The sequence below is a fragment of the Musca vetustissima genome, unplaced genomic scaffold, assembly GCF_032173495.1.
Source record: "Musca vetustissima isolate MV318-11 ecotype Yass unplaced genomic scaffold, APGP_CSIRO_Mvet_v1 utg9719, whole genome shotgun sequence".
Taxonomy (NCBI): Eukaryota; Metazoa; Arthropoda; class Insecta; order Diptera; family Muscidae; genus Musca; species Musca vetustissima.
The window spans coordinates 56,743-77,912 of record NW_026874252.1 but is presented as its reverse complement, the minus strand read 5'-3'; positions in this window follow the sequence as shown (position 1 = coordinate 77,912).

Here is a 21,170-nt window from a genome sequence, read left to right as displayed (position 1 = left end):
AATGTCGATAATATCGGAGAAATGATGGAAGATGACCGGCATGTTAGAAATCGTAACATTGCCCAGGAACTAAAAATCGACCATAAAACTGTTTACGCAAAGCTGGATTCAAAAAAAAAAAGCTCGATGTTTGGGTGCCACACCATTTCCATCTGCGAAGCCTTGACCAAACGGAATGAGATAGACCCATTTCTTAAACGAATAGTGACAGGAGATGAGAAATGGATCATATACGATAACCCTGTGCGAAAACGATCGTGTCAAAGAGCGCTGAAGCACCTCAAACGGTGCCCAAACCAGGACTAACGGCCATGAAGGTTCTGCTATGCATTTGGTGGGACTAGAAGGGGATTATTTATTATAAGTTGCTTCCATATGGTCAAACGCAAAATTCTGATCTCTACTATCAACAACTGGGGCATTTGAATATAGCAATTGACCAGAATTGGCCAACAGAAGAGGTGTCGTGTTCCACCAGGACAACGCTAGGCCACACACATCTACAGTGAGTCGCCAGAAACATCGGGAGCTTGGTTGGGAAGTTTTAATCATCCGGCATAGAGTCCCGACTTGGCACCAAGCGATTATCATCTTTTTCTTGCATTGACAAATTTTTTAAAGATAAAAAATTTGTATCTAGGGATGATTGTAAACATCGACTACTACAGTTTTTGCAAATAGATGTCAGGACTTCTATGAAAGAGGTATAATGAAATTAATTTTAAAATGACAACAAATCATACAACAAAACGGTGCGTATTTGGACAAATCGGACATTCAAAAGTCCTACAGTTCATATAAATGGATTTCTTTTTCGCTATTCTAATATATGATGTATCTACATAGAGGTTTATAAATATGGTTCTTGAATTGCCATATGTGTTATATGCATCAGAATCTTTTTGGGACACAAATTTATCGCCATATTTCTACTCACCCTTGCTTGAGAGACAGTTGTGAATGCGGGAAACTTACCTGCAATGAAAAAATATATAAAATGATTAAATCCTTAAATTTTAGACATTAAATCTGTAGCTATTTAATATGAGGATCAATATTTGTGTAGAGGAAGACGGTGTTTTTTCTTCTCAAAGAACTACGTAGCTCTAGTGTAAAGAGCGCCATCTACATTTCAATTTCTAATAGTGATATTTTGTAGACATTTCAGTGCATACTTTTTGGCGTTTTTGTCCTTTATTATCAATTATAGGACATCAACGACAAGTTAATTGTGTTACGATAAGTTTGGACTACAGCTTTTATATTGATAAAGTGCATTATGTCAATTTAATTAAAAAACAAGCTAAATTTACCTCGATTTACCACACAAAATCCAATCAATATCTCCATTTGTTCGAAATCCTACGCTAAATCGAAATTCTTTCAAATACAGCCCTTGTGCTTTTGCTCCAAAACAATAATCATTCCTCCTTAAAGTATGCTTTAAAATAAGTAATACTCAAGATATCTGCCAAAAATATATCAGCTACCAAAAATTGATTTTTTAATTAATCTATAATATATATTTATTAATTCACAACCACAAATGACCTAATGTAGAGTAATTCCTAATATAATTTTGAAAATTTAGATTTTAATGATGAAATGTGTATATGAAGACAATTCTCCCTCTATTTAATTTTAATACTAGTCAAAACAGCTGGGATTTAATACCTCGATTTACAAGACAAGTCGATTTACAAGACAAGTCGATTTAGAAGACACAGTCTAACTGCATCTTTATTTAACCTAGCTGAAAAAGATTTACTCTTCTTAGTTCGGGTCATTATATTTTTAAGAAGCTCCATCTATACCTAAGTTTATTATAGCACTCTTCATAATATGTGTCCATGAATAGTGCATACCTTTGGGCGCTGGTTTGCTTTACATTAATTAAAATTATAGGAATCTAAACAAATATTTGTAATTCAAAGAAACAGATATTCCAAGTCTGCGTATATGCATGACTTTGGGATGAGGATTTACCATACAAGACCCTAGAAGTAAAGACAAATCAATCCTGAGTGGTATTAATACATTCCTCAATCAACTATTTACTCTTCCTATAGTGATATGAGCGCCACCTACACCTTAGTTTTTTCATATTGAACATTATTATTTGTTTTTCACGATATTAATACTGTTGGTATCATATACGACATTGGAAAATACCTCTCAAAGGCTATGAATATCAGATGATAAGCACAAATCAAAATCATGTCTAGTTTTAAATGATTAGGTAGGAAACCTTCAAAAATTGCATTATATTCGAGAGCCATCTATATCTGAATATTTATAGTGTTAATTATTTCAATTCTTCGAGTAGAATGCATAGTTTGAGGCGCTATCTATCCTCTGGAAAAAAAATTGAATCCAATTGGTCCTTTAAATGAAGAGAACACTGAATAATAATATAAAAATCAGAAAGCAATTATGGCCGAAATAGACTTCAAATCATGATCAGAGCACAATCAATTTATACCACAGCAAAAATAGGTACGGGACACCAAATATACATTTATGGAAACGTCATTTAGAATAATAAATTATTTCTTCCAACTTATAAAAATTCAACAAGAACACACGATGTTATTGAAAAATAGGCGACGAAAAAATTATGCCAGTGCCATAACAAAACTAAAAACGATACAGAATAATGCCGATCAAAGAAAGACAAAGAATTCCAAGAATCATCAGCCACAAAAATTTTGAAATTGTAGACCAGCGAAGATGCTAATGAACTTATGGATGATGTGAATTTATGTATGCAAAAGAAAAAAAAACATAAAATGGAAGAACGTAAAGTACACGGCGAAAAATAAGAGGGGGAACTATAATGGTGAATTTTTTTCAAGGACAATTAGAACTCACAGAATATTATTATAATGGTTTTCTGAGCTATTAACGAAGATTTTCCATGAAGAGGATGATTTTAGGAATATATTTCAAGAAATACATAAGGATGCGATTATTTTAGGAATATAGTTCATAAACTACACTAGGGATTATTTATTTTATGAAAATTGTTCGTGAACTACAAAATGAAATGATTAATTTATGTAAATTATTCGTAAATATCTATGGGAGAGGATTATTTGAGTACATTTTTCATTAACTACAAAATATGATGCTTTTTTCAGGAATATTTTTCATGAAATACAGAAGTAGTGGATTATTTTTTCATATTAAAGGAATATTGTTCATGAATTACAATAGGAGATGATTAGTTTATGAATATATTTTTTTTTATTTTTTAAATGCCTAGATTATTTAAGAATTTTTATCTTGAACTACCATGGGCGTGGTTCATTTTATAAATATTTCTCTACCATTGACGTGGTTTATTTTGAAAATATTTTTAATGAAATTAAGAATATTTTTCATTATCTACAATAGAATAGGAATATTAAAAAAATTCGTGAACTAGAAAAAGAAAGGAATATTTCAAGAACATTTTTCATAAACTACAACAGAAGACGATTATTTTTAGAGTATTTTCTTATAAACTTTACTTAAACCCGTTTCAAGAGCTAAAGAAGAAATAAATATTTTAAAAATCTTTGTCATAAACTACAAAATGAGAGAATTATTTTAGGAATACTTTACATGAACTTCAAAAAGAAACTAATAGTTAACAAACATGATTCATAAATTAGAAAATCGAAGAAATATTTTAAGAACATTTTTCGTGGACTATCAAAGATTATTTTAATAACGGTTTTCGTAAACTACAAAAAAGGAACATATTCATGAAGTACAAAAGTATTGGGCTATTTTACAATAAAAATTCATGGACTACAAAAGTTGAAGTCTGTTTTAGGAATATTGTTCTTGAACTACAAACTTTTTTAAGAACTTTGTTTTAAACTACAAAAGGGGAGGAACATTTTAAGAACTCGTTTCATGAACTATAAAAAAGATTGGACTATTTTAGGAAAACTGTTCATGGACTACAAAAGTAGAGGATTATTAACCCTTTGAGCCCCGAATTTTTTTCCATGACTATAGAACTATTTTCTGTACACAGATTTAATGTATCTATCCTAAATAGGATATACACAAAATTTGACGTCGCTACATCCTTGCATTCGGGAGATACAGTACCTTCTTTCTGAAAAATAAAAATCCAATATCAAGTAAAGCAAATGCAATATCGATGAAAAAATCACTTTTAATTACTCTTTAAGTTCTTTTTTACAAGGCTCAAAAACAATTTGGAGGATACAATCCGTACGTTTCGAATACGAAGCGATTTAAATAATTTGTACTGTATACGCTAATTGGTACTGTACACATTTTTGCACTCATCTATATATTGAAATGCTTATAACTTGGCCAAAAATTTGAATTTCGTATATTTTTCTTTTGATATATGTCGTCCATAATCAGCTCTTATCATATGTTATCCAAATAATATACATATACTAGCAGCGTATTAAATATAAGCTCTAAAACATTTTGTTGCCTGTGGGCAACATTGGGCCACAAAGGGTTAAAGGAACATGTTGCATGAACTACAAAAAGTGAGAGAATTTTTTAAGAACAATTTATATAAAATACCAAATGAGGTGATTTTTTATGAATATTTTTTCATTAGCTACAAAAGATAACGCTGATTTAAGGTATTTTTTATTATCTACTAAAGGAAAGGATTAATTTAATAATATTTTTCATTAACGACATTCATTTTTCTTTTTTTTCCATGTACTGCTCGTATGGAAATTTATAAAAACAAACCCAATTATATATGGATCAAATAACCAAAAAAGCTCGAACACTAGTCGGCATTATCCTCAATACATAAATATAACACAATTTGTTTCTCTCTCTCTCTCTTCAATATCGTGTTATGGGCCTGGAAACCCAAAACTCTTCCGCGTTATTCGTCACCATCGGCGGCGATGATGACGGCAAAGTTCATATCGTTTAAAAAAATGTTTAACAAATCTTCAACTACTAAAAAACTAGAGTATATAACAATATCACGATGTTTCTATGCTGAACCTCAAAAAAAAGTGTGAGAATATACATGAGAGTCTGAGTGAGTGTGTGTGCATACATACAAAAATTTCAAGATTTTCATTTAACACCCAAGTGTTAAAATATTATTTCAACACATACTTGTTGAACGGCCAAAACGAAGTTAAAAATTAAAAGAATACAAAAGCAAATAATAACCGAAAAAACGAACGGACGAACCAAGCAAGCAAACGTCTAAGTGATAACGAAAATGAATAACAAAAGCCGCAAAGATACAGACTGACTGCGCAGGTCTAACGTTATTGGGTTGTAATAAATGAACGGCTGGTCGGGCCGATGGATTCATGGTTCGTTTGTATGTTCTACCTCCCATCTATACTGCCTATGTAAATATTGTTGTAACATTCACAAACATATTCTCGCATTTGAGCTCTAATTCCCATGATATAGAACTTAAAAATGGTTTTCCAAACAAAAAAAGTTTGGAAAATTTACCAAGACGTGGGAGAGGGGGCAGTGGATTAAGAACCGTTTAACAAATGTGTGATATGTCAGCATTAAAATGCCTAATTGCAGGGGAGACACAACTATGGCACGTACGAAAGGTGAGGATTTTTTAAAGAATATTTTTTTGGAAACTAACTTAGGCGTGGATTTTTTAAAAAATATTTTTTTCGGAGACTATCTGAGGCGTGGATTTTTTAAAAAATATTTTTTTCGGAGACTATGCGAGGCGTGGATTTTTTAAAAAATATTTTTTTCGGAGACTATCTGAGGCGTGGATTTTTTAAAAAATATTTTTTTCGGAGACTATCTGAGGCGTGGATTTTTTAAAGAATATTTTTTCGGAGACTATCTGAGGTGTGGGGACTATGCGAGGCGTGGATTTTTTAAAGAATATTTTTTCGGAGACTATCTGAGGTGTGGAGACTATCCGAGGCGTGGTTTTTTTAAAGAATATTTTTTCGGAGACTATCTGAGGTGTGGAGACTATCCGAGGCGTGGATTTTTTAAAGAATATTTTTTCGGAGACTATCCGAGGCGTGGATTTTTAAAGAATATTTTTTCGGAGACTATCCGAGGCGTGGATTTTTAAAGAATATTTTTTCGGAGACTATCCGAGGCGTGGATTTTTAAAGAATATTTTTTCGGAGACTATCCGAGGCGTGGATTTTTAAAGAATATTTTTTCGGAGACTATCCGAGGCGTGGATTTTTAAAGAATATTTTTTCGGAGACTATCCGAGGCGTGGATTTTTAAAGAATATTTTTTCGGAGACTATCCGAGGCGTGGATTTTTAAAGAATATTTTTTCGGAGACTATCCGAGGCGTGGATTTTTAAAGAATATTTTTTCGGAGACGATCTGAGGTGTGGAGACTATCCTAGGCGTGGATTTTTTAAAGAATATTTTTTCGGAGACTATCTGAGGTGTGGATACTATCCGAGGCGTGGATTTTTTAAAGAATATTTTTTCGGAGACTATCTGAGGTGTGGATACTATCCGAGGCGTGGATTTTTTAAAGAATATTTTTTCGGAGACTATCCGAGGCGTGGATTTTTTAAAGAATATTTTTTCGGAGACTATCCGAGGCGTGGATTTTTTAAAGAATATATTTTCGGAGACTATCCGAGGCGTGGATTTTTTAAAGAATATTTTTTCGGAGACTATCCGAGGCGTGGATTTTTTAAACAATATATTTTCGGAGACTATATGAGGCGTGGATTTTTTTAAGAATATTTTTTCGGAGACTATCTGAGGCGTGGATTTTTTAAAGAATATTTTTTCAGAGACTATCTGAGGCGAGGATTTTTTTAAAGAATATTTTTTCAGAGGCTGTCTGAGTCGTGGATTTTTTAAAGAATATTTTTTCGGAGACTATCTGAGGCGTGGATTTTTTAAAGAATATTTTTTCGGAGACTATCTGAGGCGTGGATTTTTTAAGGAATATTTATTCGGAGACTATCTGAGGCGTGGATTTTTTAAAGAATTATTTTTCATAGACTCTGAGGCGTGGATTTTTTAAAGAATATTTTTTCGGAGACTATCCGAGGCGTGGATTTTTTAAAGAATATTTTTTCGGAGACTATCCGAGGCGTGGATTTTTTAAAGAATATTTTTTCGGAGACTATCCGAGGCGTGGATTTTTTAAAGAATATTTTTTCGGAGACTATCCGAGGCGTGGATTTTTTAAAGAATATTTTTTCGGAGACTATCCGAGGCGTGGATTTTTTAAAGAATATTTTTTCGGAGACTATCCGAGGCGTGGATTTTTTAAACAATATATTTTCGGAGACTATCTGAGGCGTGGATTTTTTAAAGAATATTTTTTCAGAGACTATCTGAGGCGAGGATTTTTTTAAAGAATATTTTTTCGGAGGCCGTCTGAGGCGTGGATTTTTTAAAGAATATTTTTTCGGAGACTATCTGAGGCGTGGATTTTTTAAAGAATATTTTTTCGGAGACTATCTGAGGCGTGGATTTTTTAAGGAATATTTTTTCGGAGACTATCTGAGGCGTGGATTTTTTAAAGAATTATTTTTCATAGACTCTGAGGCGTGGATTTTTTAAGGAATATTTTTTCGGAGACTATCTGAGGCGTGGATTTTTTAAAGAATTATTTTTCAGAGACTCTGAGGCGTGGATTTTTTAAAGAATTATTTTTCAGAGACTATCTAGGCATGGATTTTTTTAAAGAATTATTTTTCAAAGACTATCTGAGGCATGGATTTTTTTAAAGAATTATTTTTTAGAGACTATCTAGGCGTGGATTTTTTTAAAGAATAATTTTTCAAAGACTATCTGAGGCATGGATTTTTTTAAAGAATTATTTTTCAAAGACTATCTGAGGCATGGATTTTTTTAAAGAATTATTTTTCAAAGACTATCTGAGGCATGGATTTTTTTAAAGAATTTTTAAGGATTTTAAATAATTTTTTTTCTTTCTGGGACTACAAAAAGCGTGGATTTTCAAGAATGTTTTTTAGGGACTACAAAAGTAGTGGGTTGTTTATACAATATTTTTTTTTTTTCTAAAACTACAATAGTTGTGGATTTCTTAAAGAAAAAATTTCAGGGAATACACACTCTCACACGTGCCAATTGTTAATATTGTTGTCAAACACACTGACGGCAAGCGATTTGGTAATTAGCCACTCTAAATGTAGTTGTTGGCTGCTACAGCTCGGTTGCTGCTACTAGAGTGTCTTCTTCTCTGTGCATTTGGCCAAAAAAGGGTGGAAAAAATGTTACCCATTGCTACCGAACAGGGAGGAACAATTTTCCCTACAACAATTAGAGTCAGCCACTACTATGCGGGCTCGAATAACAACAACAAGTGGTGGAGGAAAATGTACAACTCCCGCTTTAATGGAAAATGAAAACATGTACTCCGAAAAAAAAACAGAATTTGTTAAGCGGGTGCGCTTTGCACATTTACTGTCACCACTGCCATCACTTGTACGAGTGTGTATGTGTGTGTAAGCTTTGAAACCGGAAACACGCCATGCTGGTATTGTTTTGAACCATTTGCTAGTTGTCTAACACACACATTTTATTCTAGTCGACTATTTGCTTATTTCGATGTTTAATTTTATCTTTATCTAATATCGGTCACTATTCCTCGCCACACCTGCCGCTCGCTTACCAATTGGTATGGTACATTCCCCATGAAATATGTAAGTAAGGGGACTTCCAGAGAATTGTCATGTATTTGAATTACATACACATGGAGTTGTTGTAATTTAATTGTTTGCTGTTGCATTTGTTGTAATTATTTGTGGGTAATAATTATTTGGTTGGCTAAAGTTGGAATCTCTAAAAAAATATTTAAAAAATCTGCGCTTGTAGAAGATCCTCAAACATGATTTTTTAAAAAAATTCTCAACAATTTTTTTTTTAAAAAAGTGAAGGGAAGTCTCCGAAAAAATATATTATTAAAGTCCCCGACTGTGGTAGATACTGAACAATATTTTGTAATAAAATTACGCCCTGGTAAGTCGCTGAAAAAATATTCTTTAAAAAATCCACGCCTGTGGTAGAGCCTGAAAAAAATATGGTTTAAAAATCCATGCCTGTTGTAGACCCTGTAAAAATATTCTTTCAAAAATCCATACCTGTGGTAGACCCTGAAAAAATATTCTTTCAAAAATCCAAACCTGTGGTAGACCCTGAAAAAATATTCTTTAAAAAATTCACGCCTATGGCAGACCCTTAAACATATTTTTTAAAAAATTCTAGCCTATGGCAGACCCTGAAAAATATTCTTTTCAAATTTGTTTCTTTAAAAAATCCATATCTTTCTGATCTTAGAAAAAAAATAAAAAATTATCGCTTTAAAAATTAGCGGAAAAATATATTTTTAAAAAATGTTCCCATATTCGATTATTAAAAAATTGAACTACTTTTCAATTTTTTCAGTCAATTGAAATGAGCTATGACTGATTTATGGCAATTTTAAGAGTTTCAAAACCCAAAATGTTTATTCAAGCAAACACTTATAAAAACTATAACAATTAAAATTTATTTAACGATTGTCATTAGTCATGGATTTAGTTATTGGCAAAAAATACAGCAACAACAACAACATAAAACCAAATTACTGAGCTTGCATGCATATCTCAGATAATCACTGTTAAATTTCCATATTCAAATTACAATTGGTGGTGGTTGGTGGAAACACATTTTAACAACTCTGGCCACATGTTTCAATGCCAGCCATACCGTTCTGCCTCCTCTTGCCACCGTCCAGCCCCACTAATAGTTGTCAACATCGACAACAATACACCAAGTGGTTCATTAGATTCGCATGCAAAGTTTCTCAAAGTGTTCGGTTGTGATGAGAAATAAATTTAGAAATAATCTCGGTTTCATTCGGTTGGTTGTCCACTTCGAATCCGCATATGCTCCACAATCACACACACAAAGGCATCCACGTGTTGTGGAGTTTTATGGTGGTTCTAGCTTTTGCAGCTTGGATGATTTACTGCCTTTCAAGTTGGTGTATTTCCATCTCGCTACCAGCTTGATATCCGATCAATTGTCCGTCGAACCACAACCTCTCACACAAATTAAAGTGCTTCCGTTTTGTTAATTGTTTTTTGTTGCTGTATTTTATGTTCTTTTTTATCAATCACCAAATTACAGCTTGTTTTATTGGCAGTTGTAGAACACATCATCGAACACAGCTACTGAAGGATATGTTGGCGATTTAATCTATTTAACATTGACATGTTAATGCAGCAGTTCCACATGCATGCTATACAAAATGAAAATGGGCTATTCAGATTTTCCCATAGAAATATGCCGATTTGAAAACAGAAATTATTAAAAAAAAACTTTAAAAACCTTGTAAAGGCCAGATAGACCTTACAAAAAAATTCTTTAAAAAATCCACGACTTCGATAGTCTCTGAAAAAATATTCTTTAAAAAATCCACGACTTCGATAGTCTCTGAAAAAATATTCTTTAAAAAATCCACGACTTCGATAGTCTCTGAAAAATAATTCTTTAAAAAATCCACGCCTCTGATAGTCTATTTTAAAAAATGCACGCCTCACAAAGTCTCTGAAAAAATATATGCTTGTGGAATACCTTTAAAAAATCCGCGCCCGTGAAAGGATCCAAACTTTAAAAAAAATCCACCCCGGTTGCAGAGCCTCAACAACATTTTTTTTAAATTCCACCTCAAACCATTTATTCTCAACCATCAAGCCATTCGTAATCAGCTAATTCAACTAATTATTGTTTAATTATACAATTTAACCACCATGAATTTACATAAAATCTAAAACTACAACAACAAGAGCTATAAAAATTTATCAGCACACTGAATGAAATGCCAACAATCACACAAACGTCACAGACATGTTCGACAATTATATTTATGTTTTATTTTAATTGGTAACAGCACGAGTCAATTGTTAATGTGGCCTGAACAATGTTCAGGTAACATCATAACATGGCAACATTACATACGATACATACATATTATTGGAGTTACCGTATTTTTTAAAGAAAATATTTTTTTTTTAAATAATGGTCTACCATAGCCTTGAATTTTTATTATACCCTTCACCACACTGTGGTACAGGGTATTATGTCTTTGTACATATTTTTGTAACAGACAAAAATAATCGAGATAGACCCATGGTTCCTTTTGAGAATATGCATAGAATCACTGTCGGAGTCGATTTATGCATGTCCGTCTCTCCGTCCGTCCATGTATTTTTGTAAACAAAGTACAGGTCGCATTTATGATCCGATTTGGATGAAATTTGGCACTTATTTATCCCAAGGACGAACCCCATTGAAATTGGAGAAAATCGGTTCAGATTTAGATATAGCTCCTATATATAGTTTCGTCCGATTTTAGGTAAATGGTCTATCAAAGTTCCTATATATCTTTCAATTTGCACGAAATTTGGTATTGCCTACTGAATTAGGTCTAGAATTATGTGTGCTAAGTTTCGTGAAAATCGGTTCAGATTTAGATATAGCTCCCATATATAGTTTCGCCCGATTTTAGGTAAATGGTGCACCAAAGACCCTGAAAATCATTTGATTGACACAAATTTTGGGATAGCGTATTGAATTAAGTCTAGAATAATGTGTGCTAAGTTTCGCGAAAATCGATTCAGATTTAGATATAGCTCCCATATATAGTTTCGCCCGATTAGGTAAATGGTCTACCAAAGTCCCTTTATATGCTTCGATTTGCACAAAATTTGGCTTAGCGTACTAAATTGAGTCTAGAATGATGAGTAGTGAGTTTCGGGAAAATCGGCGGAGATTTCGTTATAGCTCCCATATATATGTTCGTCCGATTTAATGTAAATGATACACCAATGTCCCTATATATCCTTCGATTTGCACGAAATTTGGCACAGCGTACTGAATTAAGTCTAAAATGATGTGTGTTAAATTTCGTGGAAATCGGTTCAGATTTAGATATAGCTACCATATATCATCCGATTTTCGGTAAATAGTGCACCAAAGTCCCTTTGTATCCTTCGATTTGCACGAAATTTGGCATAGGGTACTGAATTGAGTCTAGAATGAGTCGACATATCTCCCATATATTTTTTCGTCCGATTTTATGCAAATGGTGCACCAAGGTCCCTATATATATTCTTCGATTTGCACAAAATTTGGCATAGCGTACTTAATTAAGTCTAGAAAAATACGTGTTAATTTTCGTGAAAATCGGTTCAGATTTATATATAGCTCCCACATATAGATTTTATTTTTAACAACGCGGCGTACCGAATAGCGTGTATCAATTTTGCTATAAATCGTTTTCCTTAAATTTCCCCATGTTACGCAGAAGGCTCTAAATCTGCTCGAATGACATTAAAGATAGGATAGGTTGGAGAAATATGCCCAAAGTGGTGAAGGGTATCATATAGTCGGCCCAGTCTGACTTTACTACTTTCTTTACTTGTTTATAGAATATTTTTTCAGAGACTATAAGAGGCGTGGATTTTTTAAAGAATATTTTTTCATGGACAACCAAAGACGTGGATTTTTCAAAGAATATTTTTTCAAGGACTACCAAAAGCGTGGATTTTTGAAAGAATTTTTTTTCTAAGGACTATTTTTACAGGGACTATCTGAGGCTTGGATTAAAAAAATTGAATAATTTTTTTTAGTGTTTTTAAAGTCATAGATTTTTGAGGGTTTATCGATATTATCTATTAATACAACCTCCCACAAATAATTCTTTTCGATTACAACAATAACATTTCAAGCGTAAAATGTCACTTTTTCATGCATTTCGTGCAATGTCGTAAGCCAGCCAACCAGCCAGCGAATCGGAATCGGACGGGACCTTGTGTAATGGAAAACTACATTGAACAACAGCAACAACAATAATTGCAATTATATGACAATATAAAACAATAATTCGGTTGCAAATGGCATTTGGAGAACAACGAACAAAAATATGACATTAGACATGCACATGTCACAAATTACAACAACAAAACGTTGTTATGTCCAAAGGGCCATCACTAAAAAAATAGACAACAGCAACAACAAAAAAACAAATGTGATTACAGCTCAATAGCTGAAAGTAAACGCAGGGAAGGAAGGGGGTGAGGGTAATAGCTTAGAATTCAGCTAAAAATAATTTTGAAATAGAGAAAAAAAACTTGGTCAACTTCCAAAACAATGGAGCTATGGCCAGCCAGGCAGCCAGATAGGCCGGTTAGCCACCACAAATTGTGGCAATTTTTTTGTTTTTGCAGCTGAGAACCCTCTACCGAATTCAGGACAAAAAAAACAACCTGGTGGCTTGTTAGGGTCTAAATAATTTTGAGAACAAACAAAAAAAAATTGAAAATAGAGGTTACCATTTTTGTTGTTGTTGTTCAAATTAATAATTATTTAATAATCAACAGTAAACAATGGAAAACTCACACACACACATGTCATTTAGCATGGAATGAAAATGAAAAGCAGAAAAATACACCAAAGTTAGAAAATTGTAATTGTAGTCAAGGTAATTGTGACATGCCACACTGCAACATGTGTTCTGCCGCCAACCACTGCAACATATTGACCTAAAAATTATTCCGAATACAAATCTATTTTTAAATGTTCATCACCGGATAGCCGAAAGAGAGATTGATCGTTACACCTGAACTATTAAACAAAACACGAAAAAAAAATCAGTCACACTATGTCATTGCAGATAATTGCATGGTTTTTTGTTAACTGCAAGATAAGAAATCTGACATCGAAAAAAATAAATATTGAAACATGTAGAGATGAGAAAAAGAAATATAATATATTTTCATTTTATACCGTTCAAGGTCATCAAAGTTAGAAGGCATATTTCATTACAGGATTTTTTAAAGAATATTTTTTGAAAGACTCTAAGAGGCGTGGATTTTTTAAAGAATATTTTTTTCCGGGACTACAAGAGGCTTATCTTGGCCCCTCTTTCATCTCAATTGTGGACACTGACCTCCCCGCGGTGCCACCTGGGGTAGCTATTTTCATAGTGAGCTAATATGAGCCGCGAGTTCACCCATAATATCTATAAAAAATGGGTTGAGGCGTCGGGTTAGTTGCCCACTCTCGGAAAATCCAACCTACTATGAAAAAGCAAACAAAACTAAACCCCCCTAATATTGACGACACCCGGAAACGTATAAAGTACCACGATCTGCGAATCTGCACTTGGAATGTGTACACGTTGTACAGAACAGGCGCAGTGTTCGCTAACACGGTAATTTGACGTCGACAAGCTACAAACACAACAGATAGCAGAAGCCTACTCCGCTCAACTTACCCAACTGCTTGACTAACTAAAGCACCCCTTGTCCTGATAATAATATAGAAGCTCAATGGCAGAGAATTGCCCACTCCCTACAAACTGCAGCAAAAGCAACACTTGGGTACCAAAGACGACCACCATCAAGAAATCCGTGGTACGATCAGATGTGTCATAATGCTACTGATGTGAAAAACGCAGCCTATAGGGTAACCCTGCGAATAGTAGCAACACGTAATACGATGGAGAACTATCGGGAGAAAAGGATAGAGGAGAAACGCAATAAAAGCAAGAAAAACGTGAGCGTGAGCAAATTGAGATGTACAGGAGTCAGACTGAAGTCCGAAAATTCTACCAACGGGTAAAACACCAAACCGAAGGCTGGTGACAGATACATACAGCGTGCTCAGGATCTGGAAGAAGCATTTTGAGAAACTTCTGGTATCAAATAGTAGCAGTGAAGTGGATACCCCAGAACCAATAATAGATGACGGTATAGAGTGTATACCACCTAGCCAAGATGAATTCAGAATAGCAATCAATAGGCTGAAGAATAATAAAGCAGCAGGTGCCGATGGGTTACAAGCCGAACTATTCAAGACTGGTGGTCAGATGCTGGTAAGGAACATGCACCAGCTGATTAGTACAATTTGGCTAGAAGAATTCATGCCCAATGATTGGAACATCAGCATCCTGTGTCCTGTGCACAAAAAAGGAGACAAGACGATATGTGCCAACTATAGAGGAATAAGTCTCCTTCCCATCGCATATAAAGTGCGTACTGTGTGAAAGGCTGAAGCCAATGGTCAATGACATTATTGGACCATACCAATGTGGCTTCAGACCTGGCAAATCCACCATTGACCACATTTTCACTCTGCGCCAAATCCTGGAAAAAAAACCCACGAAAAACACATCGACACATTCCACCTATTCGTCGACTATAAAGCCGCATTCGACAGCCCTATCCGTTCAGAGGTGTATAAAGACATGTCTGCGTTTGGCATTCCTGCAAAATTATATCGGCTATGCAGGATAACTTTAACAGGCACATGATCAACAGTTAAAGTTGGAAAGGACCTCTCGGAGCCCTTTAATGCCGAACGAGGATTCAGACAATGTGATAGTTTGTCGTGTGACCTTTTTAACATCCTGCTGGAAAAGGTCATACGAGAGGCAAAAGTGAACAGAAATAGCACTCTGTACACCAAATAACACATGTTACTCGCCAACGCCGATGACATCGACATAACGGGCCGAACATTGAGAGCGGTAACAGCCACCTTTGAACAAATTGAGAAGGAGTCTGCCAAAGTGGATCTGGCAGTAAACAGCGAGAAGACCAAGCTGATGGTATCAACGCGCAAGACGTCCAGTAGACTCGACCCAACTGTGGAACTTAAGAACTACAGCTTCGAGGTAGTAAAAGATTTTATATACCTTGGCACCGCCATAAACAAAACGAATGACATCAGTTTTGAAATTCGGAGAAGGATAGTAGTGGCCAACCGATGCTACTATGGTCTGAGCAAACAACTCAAAAGCAAGGCCACCTCCCGCCAGACCAAACTCACACTCTACAAGACGCTGATACTACCCGTGCTGTTATACGGATCTGAAGCATGGGTACTTACCGAAGCAGATGAGGCAGCTCTTGGAGTGTTTGAGAGACAAATTCACCGAAAGATCTATGGGCCGATCTGCGTTGACGGTGAATATCGCCGTCGAATGAACCATGAGTTGTACCAGCTATTCTCGGACATCGACATTGTTAGACATATTGAGCTGCAGCGACAACGTTGGCTAGGTCATGTTGCGAGAATGGATGAAGATGCCACAGCCCAAATGGCATATAAAAGTGAACCAACTGATGGTTCGCGCAGAAGGGAAAGGCCAAGAATACATTGGAAAGATCAAGTCGAAGACAATATCGCCGAAAATGGTCTTTCAAATTGGACATTTTTTAAAAAACTAAAATTTTAATAGAATATCCTGACAGACATTTTTAAGCAATATTTTTGAAGATCCAACAGGAATTTGGATTTTCAGGGAAGAGTTTTTTCTAGGGCCATTTAAAGTAGAATTACTGTTTATTGATCTTCCCTGTCACGACTTTATATCACAGTCACACTTTCCATTGCCAAAAATATTTCAAAACCTATCCCCCAAAACCATACCCTAAACTGGGAACAACTCTATCTGAAAATTCCCATAACAATGATATCAGTATCCAAGTTTTGTTTTCCCATAGACAAATTGCCCCTGGTCGGTGCATGCATTTCCGTTCCACAGCCAGGAGGGGTTTCATTACCTATGCTCAAGTTGTTATTTTCCTAACAAGTTGTTATATTTGCAAATAACATTTTTTGTGAAACAAAGTGGAACACATAGAATGACATAATTTTTGTGCAAATATATGTATGTATTTATGTCTGTTTTTTTTTTTTGCGAAGAAGAAGCACGTACGAACAATATCATCAACATATTCGATCGCCACATTAACAGACAGACGGCTACGGCGACCTTCATTTAATTACCAATGTTTGTTAATTTGTCTACAAACATGGCTAATTAAATGTGTTGTTGTACTTTGTTTTTTTTTTTTTTGCAAAGAAATTTGAAGGCCTTCACTGGGAAAATTTGAAAATCGAAAATCTCTTATTTAAATTTTTTATATTGCACAATATTTTTTTGTTTTCCCTCGAATGTTTTTAGATCTCTTAATTCCAAAATTTCCAACTGAGTCTGACAATATGTCCCATCAAGGTCTAAGAAGTGTCAGGTCATACTGTCAAAAATTATATCTAAGTCGGTATAATTTTAGTCTTTAAAAATTTAATTTTTTCATAATTGATGGTTTGTATTTCGTGAATACCCCTATTATTAAAACAAAATTAAATGCAACATAAATTTTCCACACATTTTCGCCAAACACATGCACACACACACACCCAAATACATATTCTTAAGTAATAGTGTTAGACTATTTACGCCACACCATTTGCGACACAAAATGACTGCATTTGTTTACTTCTACAAACATAAAACTTAGATGGATGGATCGATGGATGTACGTGTGGAGTGAGGAGGCAACGCCGATCCAAAACATAAGTTATATAGGTAGGTATGCAATTTTCACAAGTTACTTATCGCCTGGTGCATTCATTCGCCCCACTTATCAAAACGATGTTTTAAGGCACTCAGCCGATTAGACATTCTCAGAAATGTTATGCTGGTATCAAAAGGGGGGATACATTGCCATAAAATAGGTCTTTCAATATTTTTATAACATCAAGCATGAATGACGACATACATTCGCACATATTTGAAAAATATATTTTGTGAAATTTTTTTTTTTTTTTTTTTTGCTCAAAAGATATGATAATTTTTAAAGATATATAAATTATTGATTTGTCACTCAATGAGAGAAATAGTGAGCTGATCTGCGAATCTGCACTTGGAATGTGCGAACGCTGCGCAGAACAGGCGCAGTTTTCGCCTTGGCGGATGTACTCAAGAAGTACAAAGCCGATATTATTGCCTTACAGGAAATGCGATGGAAAGGGACTGGCGTAAGTAAATCAAATGATTACGCCCTGTATTATTTGGCAGCGGGACATGAATTTGGCAGCGGATTTATGGTTAAGGTTAACAGGAGAATAAAAGACCTCGTCCCCAGATTCACTCCAGTAGATGAGGGAATTTATACGGATTATATATAAAAGCGAAGTTCTTCTACATCAGTCTTATTTGCGCCCATGCGTCCAGCAGACCAAAAACATATTTTACGAGCGCCTTGAAACCGTTGCCAGGGACGTACGTAGAGGGGGGACCGCTGCCTGGGACGTACGCTGCACCCCCTCAAAATTATTTTTTTGGCAGTAAATTTATGTTTGCAACAGCGAATTTTTTCATTTTGTACTACCGGGTCCCCCCGAAATGAAATCCTGTATACGTTGCTGACCGATGCCCTGGCCATGGGCATTAAAATTCTGTTAGGAGATTTTAATGCAAAAATCGGAAGGGAAAATATTTTTGGCCACACCGTCGGAAAATTCAGCCTCCATGAAGAAACATCCGACAACGGCATGAGGTTGATTGATTTCGCCGCAGCAAAAACATGGTACTTAGCAGCACCAGATTCAAACATCTCGATATACACAAGGCCAACTGGATTTCTCCTGATCAATGAACGAGAAATCAAATCGATTATGTTGTGATAGACGGAAGGCATTAATTCAGCGTTTTAGACGTTTGATCGATCCGATGAGCGTATATCGATTCGGACCATTACCTTGTAGCAGCCAAGGTTCAAATTCGTATTAATGTAGCAGCAAAGGAGCGATCTAACACCGCACGGAAACTCGACGTCGAAAAGCTGCAAACACAACAGGTAGCCCTGGCCTACTCTGCTCAACCTACCCACCTGTTTGACGAAAGCACTTCTTGTCCCGTTAATAGTAAAGAAGCACCATGGCAAAGAATTGCCCACTCCCTACAAACTGCAGCAAAAACAAAAATTGGGTACCAAAGATCATCATCAAGAAACCCGTGGTACGATCAGGAGCCACATCTTGGCTAGCAATCAATCGGCTGAAGAATAATAAAGCAGCTGGCGCCGATGCGTTACCACCCAAACTATTCAAGACTGATGGCTAGAGGAATGCATGTCCAATGATTGAAACCTCAGCCTCCTGTGTTCCGAGCACAAAAAAGGAGCCATGACGATATGTGCCAACTATAAAGGAACCAGACTTCTTCCCATCGCATATAAAGTGCTACCCTGCGTGCTGTGCGACCGACTGAAGCCAATGTTCAATTACATTATTGGGTCATACCAATGCGGCTTAAGACCTGGTAAATCCACCATTGACCAGATTTTCACTTTGCGCCAAATCCTGGAAAAGACCCCCGAAAAACACATCGACACATACCACCCATTTGTCGACTATAAATCCGCATTCGACAGTCCTATCCGTTCAGAGGCGTTTAAAGCCATGTCTACGTTCGAAATTCCTGCAAAATTCATATGCCTACGCAGGATAACTTAAAGTGACGCAAGGTCAGAAGTTAAAGTCGGAAAGGAAAGGACCCTTCAATGCCGAACGAGAATTCAGACAAGGTGACACTTTGTCGTGTGAAAGTCCATACGAGAGGCAAAGGTGTCACTCTGTACACCAAACAACACATGTTACTCGCCTACGCCAATCACATCGATATAATGGGTCGTACATTGCGATCGGTAACAGCAACCTTGTGAAAAAGTCTGCCAAAGTGGGTCTGACAGTAAATGGCGAGAAGACCAAACGGATGGTATCAACGCGTGAGACGTCCAGTAGATTCGGACCAACTGTGGAACTTGAGAACTACAGCTTCGAGGTAGTCAAAGATTTTATATACCTTGGAACCCGCATAAATAAAACTAATGACATCAGTTTTTAAATTCGGAGGTGAATAGTGTTGGCCAACAAATGCTACTATGGTCTGAGTAAGCAATTCATCAGAAACAACGCCACCTCTCGCCAGACCAAACTCACACTCTATAGGATGCTGATACTACCCGTGCTGTTGTGTGGATCTGAAGCATGGGTATTTGGGCAAGCAGATGATCCAGCTGTTAGAGTGTTTGAGAGAAAAAATGCTCCGAAAGGACTATGGGGCGATATGTGTCGACAGTGAATATCGTCGTCGAATGATGCATGAGCTGTACCAGCTATTCTCGGACATCGGCATTGTTAGACGTATTGAGCAGCCAACGTAGTCGCTGGCTAGGTCATTTTGTGAGAATGGATGAAGATCCCCCAGCCCAAAAGGCATATAAAAGCGAACCAGCTGATGGTTCACGCAGAAGGGGAAGGCCACAAATAAGATGGAAAGATCAAGTGGAAGAGAACATTGCCGAACATGCTCAAAAGACCGACGGGACTGGAAATCTTTTTTAAGCTCGGCTTATGGAACGAAAGTTCTGTCACCTGTAAGTAAGAGTTTTTGTAGCAATTTCTTTAAGCATAGATTTTTCGAAAACTTTTCTTTATTTTCCCATTCCTGATTTATTCTACACCGTTTTCACATGTTATTCAAAACATATCAAATGTAATTCGAGAATTCCATTTGTAATTCACAACATATAATTTGCAATTCGAGAATTCCATTTGCAATTCATAACATATCAGAGAATTTCATTTGTAATTCATAGAATACCTTTCGAAATTCATAGAATTTTGAATTTCATAAACTTCCATTTGAAATTCCAAGTATTGCATTTGAAATTTATAAAATTCCTCTTGAAATTAATAAAATTCCATTTGAAATTTAAATAATTCCATTTGAAATTCTTAACATTTGATTTCAAATATATATAACATTCTATTTGTTTTTCATAACATTTAATTTTAAAAAATAATTATTATTGGTAACACACAAGGAATATGTATGAATTTGAAATGAATTGTTATGAATTACAACCGAAATTTTATGAATTACAAGTGAAATGTTATGAATTTCAAATTTGATTCTTTGAATTTTAAATGGATTTCTTTGAATTTCAAATGAAACTCTACGAAATTCAAAGGGAAATATTCGAATTACAAATGAATTTTTTTAAATTTCAAATGGAATTTTTTGAATTTCATACGAAAAGTTTAAAATTACAAATGAAACGTTGTGAATTACAAATTACATACTCGAATTACAAGTGAAATGGTATGACCTGCAAATTGAGTTTTCGAATTGCAAATGAAATTCTCGAATTGCAATTGAAATGTTTTGAATAACATTTGAAAAAGGTGTAGGCATAGATACCGAAAAATTGGAGTATCTGGGGTAGCAGAATTTTTGTAACAATTTCTTGATTCTATTGAAAATGTTCTTGTAAATCCTTACATCGTAGATTTTTCGAAAATATTTTCCCCATT